Genomic DNA, 11,118 nt, shown 5'->3' on the forward strand with positions numbered 1-11,118 from the left:
AGAAGGAGTTCTTCAATGGGTTCTGTCCAGAAAGGAGTTCTTCAATGGGTTCTTTCCAGTGAGTTTTCTCCATATTCCTTTTGATTCCATCTTATTTTGAGTCCCACAACTCAATCTAGAGCACCAAGAGGATAGCAGGGAAGATCTTGTCGTGGTCTACACAAGAATTCGGAGGATTTTGCAGTTGAAAATGGAGATTTCGTTGGTTCGGCCAAGGTATGTTCTTGAAACCCTTTATACTCTATTTTTAGCATGTTTCTTTTCAACCAAAATTAATGAACTAGAGTACTTATGGATCCTTATTTCTTCCGCTGCGTGATGGTGTCCATCCAACAATTGGTATCAGAGCATCTTATAAGCATTCAATTCAGATTAATTCTGTTTTGGAGTAGTTCGAGCGGTGTTGAAGCAGTTTTTGTAATAGTTAGGCTTTTGTTTGCTTGTTTTTGCCAAAACTAAAACCATATCAGTACATGTTTAATTATTTATTCATTGGATGTTAAATAAATCTTGTATGTGCATATAGTATGCCATTTAGATTTAAAATCCCACCATAGGAAGCATGCAACATGCATTGAAAGTATGTTATAATTTGTTATAATATATAGTATGCATGTTAGAGTTTCTTGTATTTAATATAAGTGTTATATTAGATAGTGAATGCCTAGATGTTGTGGATGTTTTAGCATGTCTAAAGTTTTATAAGCTGTTATAAAATTGGGTTAGACATTTAAAATCCATAACAAAGAACAGATGCATGCTCACGTAGGTTAACCACTTATTTTAATTAGTTAAAATAGGTCGTTAAACTTGTAAAACTAGGGTAACAAACTTAACCGGTATATAATCCTATCAAAGGTTGGGGGTATTTAAGTTGACGGTCTACAGAACACCTCCTACCTGGGGATTATGGCTGAATAATTGAGCGTTGGTAACCAGTTTTATGAGTATCCGTGGGTGATGTGAGGTAATAAAAGGGTTTATCACCTACACATCGTAGGTTTAAGTCCATTTGTAAGAGTTATACATAGATAAACTATATAGACTTAGGGTTATTTTTATTTAGCCGGAAAAGAACCTAAGTATGTAGTTACCCAAACATTAGAAAACTTCAGTGGTAATGAATAACTTCTATATGATAGAGTTATTAGAAAGCTTTAGCGGGAGATTAATAATATACACGGTATGTTATTCTTAGCTCTCGCGTCCCTAAGAGTTCACAGTCTGGATTTAAGCGGTACTTCATGTCACTCTAGAAGTGACCTCCCTATGGAGAGTATTTTTTTTGCTTAAATTTAGACTCGGGTGAATAAGAGGAAGTTGTTCGAACAGAAATCAAGTTATGATTTCAACTGCCACGTCTCCACATAGTTCACACCGTGAGATTCATATGACGCTTCGTGTCACCCTGGGAGTGACCTCCCTATGGAGAGCGGATGTATGCATCAATACCAAGGTAAGCGGAGGAAGTAGTTCATAGTAAATGGGTGAAGGAAATGTGTCAATATATCATACGGTCTCCTCCATTAGTCTGGACCGTGAGATTCTTATGTTGCGCTTGCTGGTTAGCTTTAAGCGGCCCTTTGCTAGTCGTTTAACGACAGCTATCCCCACGGAGGATTGTAACATAGGATTCAGAACAACCTAGGCTTCAGTAAAATGAATAGGGTTTTATAGTTCCATTTTGGATATTGTTTTCCATTTCGGAGCGATACTCATTCATTCTATAAGGTCCGAAAATGGCGGGTCTACACTTACAAAATTATTAAGTGTTAATAATGTCTGACCAAAAGCGGTACCTAAATAACTATTGGAATATGAGTTATTCTGGAGGTAGTATTTAGTCAAGAATGTCTTGATGTAGTATCGTTGCAAAAGAATAATCTTGGGTAAATTATTAAAATTGCAAAAACTTGATTGGATATTTAATTTCAGAATGACAAGTTCATTAATACAAGTGTTGGCATCAGATAAATTTATTGGGGATAATTATGTGAATTAGAAATCAAATTTAAACACGATACTTCTGATAGACAATCTGCGGTTTGTCTTAACTGAGGACTGTCCTCCCATTCCTAGCTCTAACACAAACCGAAATGTTCGGGATGTATATGACCGATGAGTCAAGGCTAATGATATAGCCTGTATTTATATCCTCGTTAGCTTATCTGATGTGTTGACAAAAGAAGCATGAGGATATAAGTACGGCCAAAGAGATTATGGAATCTCTGTGAGGGATGCCATTAAGCACGTTTACAATAGTCGCATCAAAGTGGGAACTAATGTTTGTGAACATGTCCTAGACATGATGGTCCACTTTCATATGGTAGAAGTAAATGGTGTTTTCATGAACGAGAGAAGTCAAGTTGGTTTTATTCTAGAATCTCTTCTGAAGAGTTTTCTGCAAATTTTGAATGCATTAATGAATAAAATTTGACTACTCTATTGAATGAGCTACGAGCTTACTAGATAATATTGAGAACAAAGGGTCTGATGCCAGAAGTAAATGTTACTACTGTCGAGAAGTGAGGAATGTCCTCCAAAGCCTGAAGTTACTTCCTGTTCAAAGAGTAAGAGTATTCTTTTGAAGAAAGGGAAAGGGAAGGAAAAACCCTACTGGATTGAAAGGTAAGGATAACGCTACAAAAGGAAATGTTTCCACTGCAATGATGAAGGGTACTAGAAGAGACACTGCCCTTAATATCTTTTCGAGAAGAAAGTAGAGAAAAAGTAACCAGGCTAACTTGACCCTGGGGCCATTTGCTCAGCTCATCCAGTGGGAGAAGTTGCTACTTGGTTTTAACTATTAAATCTTGTAAAAAAAAATTGTATATATTTGTGTTAAATGAAATGTTCATTTTCAAAAATTATGTTTGTTCTACCAACCTCTATTAAGAAACAAATTGTTAAGAGCCATTTAGCCATTTGTAGATATTCAGATATCTAAATGGCTAGATCAAAGTACATAAAGTTTAAAGATTTCTAGATTTGACTGTTAAAAAAGAGTTGTTGAGACAGGTCAGATGCATCTTGCTCAAAGAGTTGAGAGTACCTCAATGTAGTGGGAAGAAAATGTGTTTCCTGGCCATTATTGAGATTAAGATGCAATCCCCTTATAGTTTTATCTAAAACCTATTGTATACTAAAATGTTTACAATAATTCTCTTGGCTAAAGTATTTGAGAATTACCTAGTAGGACTAGGAATACCAGATAATCTAGGGCAAGTGGGAGAAATATCGAGTATAGAGATACCAAATGGTGAAAGATGGGTATGGGATGCTGTAGTTTATTGTATTTCTCTATAAAACTCAGAAACTCAATCTTATATATCAAATATATAAGTTACCACTAGAGTTTTAGTCCAAGTGGGAGTTTGTTGGGTTTTATGTCCTAAAACTTGTGGTATGTAAATAACTTATTCTGATAATTCAATAAAGGTGTTATTGAATAGATCTTTACTTGAATAGAAATCCAACAAACCTAAAAGTCCCTTAACTATTGGATGAGTACTTGAACTTTATGTGGAGACATAAAGGTGGATCAGGTTCGAGTAAATAGTCAAAATGATCTATAGTAACTTTACGTGGAGACATAAAAGTGGATCAGGTTGGGTACCTTATTCTGGTAACACTATTGGATATGGTCTACTCTGTAGTTGTTACAAGGAGTTGTAAAGTGCTACAAACAAGGTGATCCTAATTCGTTCATGTTGGACATGAGGAGTGGGGGTGTCCTTGTGCAAAAGAGTTTGTACAAGATCGGACCACGAAATGAGTAACTCTTACTTTATAACGCTGTTTACTATTTAAGACTGACTATTTCAAAGAGATGACCTAGGTAACTTGACCTTAATCCTGAGCTAACTATGAACTCCTATTTATCTGGGATTGCCCTTAGATTTGCATATGTGAGGGTTAACTCAACAACGTCGGCCCAATATGACTGCCATTTCAGGTGTAGGACTGGATAAATAGCTGGGGACATAGGGTACAAGAGGAAATTCACTCCTACCCGCTTTAGAGATAATAGAGAGGTTGTTCCCTTAAGTGCTGATTCTAGGGCTTGAATAAGGGATCCCGCCCTCTCATTTGGTATGAGAGGGACTCAGTTTTGTGATTTGATCACAAAACAATTGTTCATTAGGGGATCAGTGGCACTTAAGGAACAAGAGGTAGTTTCGAGGGTAAAATAGAGATTTGACCTAGCCGTTATTACGAACAACCTGTAAAGGGTTAACTTACTAATCATGGTTATATCGAGTGGACATAATATATCTACAGTGAAGGGAGTTCAACTATGAGCTTTAGTAGAGTTACCCAGTAGTTAACAAATGAGGGTTAGATCAGTCTAATGAGTTTAGCTGATTAATCTCGGATCATTGGAGCCCATGATCTGTAGGTCCATGAGGTCCCCTTACTAGCTCGAAAATGGATAGTTCTAGAGTAGCGTGATAAGTTAATTTGAAACATTCAAATTAGAATCAAACAGAATTGGAGAAAATATATTTAAATATGATTTAAATATATGAAGATGAATTTGTGTAAAAATTAATTTAACATTAGATATTAAATTAATTAGAATTATTTAAATTGTTTAAATAATTATTTATTAATTTTATTAGAAAATTAATTTTTGAAATTAATTTGTAAAATTAATAAATATTGCTTTTAGAAATAAAATATTATTTTAAAATCAAATTTTGGATTTTTGGAAAATGAAAAATCACACAAATTTGAGAAAATGGGGTTTTCATCTTTAAAGTAACTTACAAGGAACCCACTTTGTCCTTTGTTTTACTCCAAGCATGAGCTGCATCCCATTCAAGACTTTTCTTTGCATTATAGTCTGCAATATATTGAAGAGATTGGAGTGAAGAAAGAGAAGAGAACCGACTGAATTTTTGCTGAAAAATTCGGATGAAGAAGGAGTTCTTCAATGGGTTCTGTCCAGTGAGTTTTCTCTATATCCCATTTGATTCCAGCTTATTTTGAGTCCCACAACTCAATCTAAAGCACCAAGAGGATAGTAGGAAAGATCTTGTGATGGTCTACACAAGAATTCAGAGGATTTTGTAGAATCTCCATTGGCTCGGTGAAGGTATGTTCTTGAAACCCTTTATACTCTGTTTTTAGCATGTTTCTTTTCAACCAAAATTAATGAACTAGGGTGCTTATGGATCCTGATTTCTTCTGCTGTATGATGGTGTCCATCCAACAAACACATATTGTTAAAATATTTAATATAAATTTATTAAAGAGTTTAATTAATATTATATAAGGACTTAGTTAAAAATTAATTAGTTAGATTTTTCTAAGTTAATAAACCCATTTTTGCAAAACACTTAGTGGAAGAAAAAAGATATATGTGATATGTCGTTTTTTCACCCATGCTCTCCCTAAAAGTTTAGAAGGTGAGATTCATGCTCGGCCTTATAGTGCCCTGAGCGCATCCTTCCTTAGGAAGATATTTGCATGGGTCAATATCAAGGTGAATGGAGAAAGTATTTATAGTAAGTAGAGAAGGATGTGTGTCAACACATCATGTGGTCTCCTTCATCGGTTTGGAACGTCATTTCCATGCTCGAGCTTGTGGTGGCCTGGGAGCGTCCCCCTTAGGAAGGTGTTTTCATGGTAAAGGGACATAACAAACTCCATAAATGGATAAGATCACATAATCAATTGCATCAGTTACATTTTTCTCTGAGACAGTCTAATTGGGGTGGGGTTTTGAGGTTGAAAATGAAGGTTACACTTATAAGACAATATTAAGGTAGTTATAGTTTCTAGACCAAATCAATGATAATTAAATATTATAGGAATAAGAGTTATTTTGGTGTAATATTTGATTGAGAATGTCTCAATTCAGTAAAAAAGTATGTTTATCCGAAGGTGGCATTTATTCTAAATCATTGAAGTATCATTGCAAAATAAAATGACGTTGGGTTCATTATTGTTTTGCTAAACTGATATGATCAAAATGAGTTTTTGCATAAGTGTCTAAAATAAGTTATTTGTTTTGTATCGGCAAAATGACTAGCATAGTAATCTCTATGCTTGGCGCCGATAAACTAAATGACGATAATTACGCAACATGGAATAATGCGATTAATACGGTTTTAGTAATAGACGATCTAAAATTCGTCTTGATGGAAGAGTTTCCTCCAATTCCTGGGCCCAATGCTTCATGAAATATTCATGAAGCCTATGACAAGTGGACCAAGGCCAACGACAAGGCCAAAGACTACACTTTGGCAAGCTTATCTGAAGTTTTAGCCAAAAAACATGAGCCCATGGTCTCAGCCCAAAAGATCATGGAGTCATTGCATGGGATGTTTAACCAATTGGCCATGCATCTCAGGCATGAGGCTCTAAAGAACATCTTTAACGCCTACATGAATGAGGGATCATCTGTTAGAGAGCATATCCTTAATATGATGGTCCAATTTAACGTGACCGAGATGAATGAGACTGTCACAGACGAGGCCAGCCAAATTAGCTTTATTCTGAAAACTCTTCCAAAAAGTTACGTCCAATTCCGCAGCAATGCGGTGATGAAAAAGATTCAATACAATCTTACCACACATCTTACCACATTTCTAAATAAGCTGCAGACTTACAAGTCCTTGATGAAAGTCAAAGGACAAATCGGAGAAGCAAACGTTGTCAGTTCCTCAAAAAACTTCCACAGGGGTTTTACCTTTAGGGCTAGGTCTGCACCTTCTTCCTCAAACCCCAATAAGTGCAAGAAGCAGAAAGGTGGTAAAGAAAAGAATAAAACTAATCCACTTACTGCTACCTAGAAGGGTTGAAGGTTAAAGCTGCAAAGGGAACCTGTTTCCAATTGCAATAAAGATTGGCACTGGCAACGAAATTGCCTAACTTACTTGGCCAAAAAGAAGAAGAAAAAGGAAGGTAAATATGATTTACTTATTCTAGAAACGTGTTTAGTGGAGCATGATAACAATGCTAGGATACTTGATTCAAGAGTCATTAATCATGTTTGTACCTTTTCGCAAAAAAATAGTTTCTGGAAGCAACTTGAGGCTGAGGAGTTGACTCTTCGGGTAAGAACAGGTGAAGTCGTCTTAACAGTTGCAGTAGGGAGCATTAAGTTATTTTTTTATTCTAAGTTCATATTTTTAGACCATGTTTACTTTGTTCCTAATTTCAATTTCTTGTTTGTTGGAACATTGTTATACTATACCATTTATTCGTGATAAAGCGTTTGTCTCGAAAAATAGTGTTGTTATATGTTCTACAATAAATGTAAATAACTTGTATGTACTAAGGTCGTTAGTATCTAAAATGCTCCACGATATTGAAATGTTCAACACTGCAACTACACAAAACAAAATAAGAAAATTTTCTCCAAAAGAAAACACTCAAATTTGGCATCTAAAATTAGGTCACATTAATCTTAATAGGATTGAGAGATTGGTTAAGAATGGACTTTTAAATGAGTTGGAGGAAGATCACATTAGAAAACAGAAATCAATAAGCAAAATCATATTAAATGAACTCACCAAAGAAACTACTGAAACTTCAAGAAAAGTTGTTGAAGAAGGCAACATTTCAACAAGAGTTATTGATATTGCTTCATCGAGTCAAGTACATCCTATTTAAGAATTGAGGGAGTCTCGACATAGTGGGAGGGTTAAAACCCAACCCATTTGCTATTTGGGTTTAATTGAAACTCAAAGTATCATACAAGATGATAACGTTGAGGATCCATTGACCTAGAAGCAGACAATGGTTGATGTAGACAATGATGAATGGATTAAAGCCATGAATCAATAAATGGAGTCCATGTCCAACAAGGTTTGTTTTCTCCTTTCTACAACACCATTCTGTTGTGGTATTCCAAGTGTTGTGGGTTAGGATTGAATTCCATGATTTACTAGACAGTTCATAAATTGTAAATCTATATACTCGCCACTTCAATCTGATCGAAGTATTTTGATTCTTTTACCTAATAAGTTTTCAACTTCTGTCTTAAATTCTTTAAACTTTTCAAGAGTTTCAGACTTGTGACTCATTAAGTAAATATAGTCATATCTCGAATAATCATCAACAAAGTTGACAAAATATTCATATCCTCCTCGAGCTTTCACATTCATTGGACCACAAAGGTCTGAAAGGATGAGTTCTAGAGGTTTTTTGGCTCTAAGAAATTTTCCTATAAAAAATATTTTAGTCATTTTACCCTCGAGATATGATTCACATAGAGGTAATGAGCTATCTTCTAACTGATTTAGATGACTGTTTTTTTTTAAGAATCTCTCAATTCTGTTGAGATTTATGTGGCCAAGTCTTAAGTGCCAAAGATAGCCCTTGGGAGAAATATTTCGATTTTTATTTTGAGTTTCCGCCATTTTAAACATCTCTATATTTAAAATTTGTTTTGCGTCAATCGGTTTTAACACATACAAGTTATTTTCAAGTTTAGCAGAACAAATACGAACACCTCTTCAACTAATGACCCTTCATTGATATCAAAAGTTACTTTGTACATATTTTCTAGTAAACAAGAAACGGAGATTATGTTCCTTTTCATTTTTGGTACATAATAAAAATTTTCAAGAAAAATTTAAGAATCTCTAAAATATAAGTTGATGTCTCCCACTGCATCTGCTGAAATGACTTCACCCGTTCACACCTTGAATGTCATTTCATTCTCTAAAAGCTGAGTCCAAGATCTAGTTTCTTGAAGAAAAGAGCAAATATGGTTAGCGGCGTCTGAATCTAATATCCAGGTTAAGTGAGAACTTTCCACTAAACATGTTTCAATTACATGTAAATCTGATTTATCTTATTTTTCCTTTTCAACAAGATACTGTGGGAAATTACGTTTCTAATGCCCATTTTCATTACAATGGAAACATTTTCCTTTTGGTGCTTTATTTTTGCTTTTCTTAGCAGGGTTTTCTTCTTCCCTTTTCCTTTATTCTTCTTCTGGATACTCTTATCCTTTGAAGAAGAAACATTTTTTTTTCTCTGAAGGTTTTGTTCCAGAGGAAGAACCTTTCAGAGATTTCTTTTGAAGCAACATTTGCTTCAGTTTACTTGTTTTTCATCAAGGTTTGATAAGTCTGTAGTTCATTCAGAAGAGTGGTCAAATTGTAATCAATCTTATTCATTACAACATTAGTACGAAATATCTGAAAGCTCTTTGGAAGAGATTCCATTATCATAATAACTTGGCTTCTTTCATCTATGACAGTGCCATGAGCTTCCGCAATGTTGAAATGAACCATCATGTTGAGGACATGTTCTCTAACAGAGGTCCCTTCTTTCATGCTAGAATTATATATGTATTTAATAGCTTTATGTCATACCGAGGAAGACGGTTGCCCGAACATCTCTTGCAATGACGCCATGATCTCACGTTTAGTGACCATAACTTCATGCTTTTTATTGAGCACATCAGATATGCTCACTAAGATATACACTCTTGCATTCTCATTAGTTCAAACCCATTTGTCATAGATTTTCCAAACATTTCGGTTACCGTTTGAATTGGGAAGAGGATGACATTCCTCCGTTAAAACAAACCTCAAATCATCAACGAGCAGTATTGTATTTATATTTGACTTCCACTTTGAGTACATTTCTCCGTTGAATTTATCGGAAGCTAGTAGTGTATAATCGAGTTCGACATTGCTGAAATTTAAACAAATTCTATTTGACTTATTGCATTAAACCCAATTTTAGCAAAAGTAATGAAGTACCCATATTTCTTTATTCATTTGCGACGATACTTTAGTGAGTCAGAATAGATGCTACCGAAGGGCAGTCAAAAAATTCCTTCACTGAAGAAAGACAATCTTGACCAAATACTATATCCAGAATAACTCTTATTCCTATAGTCATTTAGTTTCCATTTACGGTCAAGAACTTACTAATACTTTAGTAACTCTTGTAAGTGTGACCCTCCATTTTCATATTTCATAGAATGGTATGAATATCCCCTCGAAAAGGTAGACAATGTTCAAAACGAAACTATGAAACCCTATTCATTTATGAAGTTTGGGTTGTTTCGAATCTTACGTTACAACCCTCTGATGGTATGAATATCCTCACAAGCAAGACTTTATTTTAAAATTGTGTTTTGTGAGCCCAATTGGGACTAATTTTTTGGGTTGTCCCATCTTGAAAGCCCTATATTTTCTTTTATGTGATATGAGGATGACCTAAGGGAAAAGAGAGAGAAAAAAAGAGGTAAAAAATCAGAGAGAAAGACAACAGTTCGGTTTTTTAGTGGTAACTTTCACAAAGTTATTGATTGCTTAGCTTAAACCGTTAGATTGTTTTGAAATTTGGTCTGCCTGTTCGAGACACATAAAATCTTGTTTTGAACGGTTGGATCGTTGTTTGGAGCTCTGGTTTGTCCGTAATTACTACCGAATAGAACCTGTAAAACTGAGTGATTTTCATTCTTTTTATCTCTCAAGTGTAAAAAGGTATTGGTGGGTAGTGAACCTTTATATGACTGTTTTGGGTTCTTTCTCCTTCATTTTTATCATAATAAGAGAATTTGACTAGGGTGGACTCCTCACAAGTTCCGTGATTTTTACTCTTCACATCGAAGGGGTTTTCCACGTATAATTCGTGTGTGCTATTTGCTTTTAGTCTTCCAGAATTTTGTGGTTTATTGCTGTCTATTGTTAGTTAATTGCTTGGTGATTATTTTTTTATTTATTTGTGGTGTTTTGGAGAACAATCATTTGATTGATTGTTTCAGAGAAGATCCTAATGGGTTGTTTTATTGTTTAGTTCAATCACAGCTAACTCTAAGACCTCCTATGAAGCAACTGTGAGGAGGCATTAACACAAAGTTTGGACCGAATGGAGATAAAAGCAGCAGAAGGAAGTGGTTTTGTAAAAATTTCTGCTATCTATGCTGAGGCAGGAAGATATCTAACATGAAGCTTGTTCTAGAGAACTAATCTCCAATGAAAGATATATCCACTGTAACATTTTTTGTTGCGTGAATGGTGGACAGGATTGGCACTAAGGTGTACTGCTCAGAGATTGTCAAACCATAGAATAAGGAGATTGGATAAATGTATTTGTAGTTGAGCAAGGAGTGATTGAACCCACAGAAGTTCAGTAGCAGCT

Source organism: Benincasa hispida, chromosome 11 (genome assembly GCF_027475165.1).
Source record: "Benincasa hispida cultivar pf3 chromosome 11, pf3_genome.v1.1, whole genome shotgun sequence".
NCBI lineage: Eukaryota > Viridiplantae > Streptophyta > Magnoliopsida > Cucurbitales > Cucurbitaceae > Benincasa > Benincasa hispida.